This window comes from Pseudochaenichthys georgianus, unplaced genomic scaffold (genome assembly GCF_902827115.2).
Source record: "Pseudochaenichthys georgianus unplaced genomic scaffold, fPseGeo1.2 scaffold_2263_arrow_ctg1, whole genome shotgun sequence".
NCBI lineage: Eukaryota > Metazoa > Chordata > Actinopteri > Perciformes > Channichthyidae > Pseudochaenichthys > Pseudochaenichthys georgianus.
Window position 1 is genome coordinate 10,001 of NW_027262889.1, and position 1,568 is coordinate 11,568.

Sequence of the window (1,568 nt, forward strand, 5' to 3'; positions counted from 1 at the left end):
CATAATAGTTAATTTAATTGTTTTCTTTATCACAAAATGTGCTAAAACAACTTAAGAAATGTTGAAAGTATAATTGGATTATAAACAAGATCACAGAAGATGCAGCGGCAGTGAAGGGAGCGTCTGTGTTCAGCGGACTACATTTCCCAGCATGCCTTAGTCCTCTGTATGAAATATTAAACACATTAAATATATATTATAATTTCAAAAGTACTGTAAAACCTGTTTACATGTCAAATAAACTAAATTACATTTATTTGCATTTCAAATTCTGTACACCAGCCTACCTCAAATATATTTTATTTTATATTTTTTTATTTCATTATAAATTTATATTTTTGTGTTATATATTTTTATTATTATATAATTTTTTATTCTATATATTTTTTTATTATATATTTGTATTATACATTTTAGAATGGTATTACATATTTGATCCATGATGTACCTTCCTTTGTGTAATGTTTTTGTTTCGCTTGATTGTGTTCATATTTAATGAGCATTGTCTGAAGGAGCTAATGTCTCGTATTAATCATATTTCTGACGTCCTTTCTGCCGTATTGCTGTCAGTATTCTGGGTTTGACTTGTTCCTGCAGTTTCTTTAGAGAAGCGTAGAAGCGTTTCTAAAAATAGGCCTCGTTTTTTAACCTGTTAAGCCCTGAGCCTGTTTTTCAGGTCTCAGGGCTTAATGGATGTAGAAAAGTCAGAATCAATATAGATGTTTTTCATTTTAAAGTAAATTCAGATTGAACATAGTAAAAAACTGTAAATTATAGTGTCCGTCCCAAAAATATTTTGTACTTATAGTGAAACCTTGGATGATGGGTTAGTAGACTAAAAGCTTTAGGAATCCAAAGTACAACATATAATAAGTACCCTGTATCAAGATGGATGCAAAACAAGTGACATGTGACCTTTTTAGAGAGGTTTAGCAAAGAAACCTCTTCTGGGGCCATTTGGGTGGATTTTCCATATCTCTGGCCCCCTTGGTCGATTTTGACATGTGACATCTCTTTCTGACCGTTAGAGCCAACATAATCGAAGGGGAATCGTCCCGCACACACTCATGTTAAAAAATGGCGTCTTCGCACAAGCAGTTTTGCTCCAGAGCGAAGCTGTCTCTAGCTCTGACATCTCAAAACCGAAAAGCAGATTTATTGCTCATGGATTATCAGAAATCATTCAAAGGGACACATTGGATTAACCTATGGATTAACTTCAGCAGCGTTTTATCGTTGTAATGCCATTGAAGACCAGTTTTGACCAGACTACGACACAGGTGAGCCATGTTAGCGTTTTTAGCTACCTAGCGCCATATGTGTTGATGTGTGTTCTTGTTATTATCTCAGAGAGTTTGTATCATTGAGTGATAATGAGGGTACCCTTCGATTCTGTGTCTCCTCACGATGTGAAACGATGGGTTGGATGAGCAGCAAAGATAAATAATAAGGTTTTGTGAGTGAGTTTCGGTGCAGTCATCAGTTAGATGAGTTTCTTTCCGTTACATGGATATAAAACATTCATAGTTTATGAAACGAACATGCCCTCAGACACTGTTTCCTGCAAG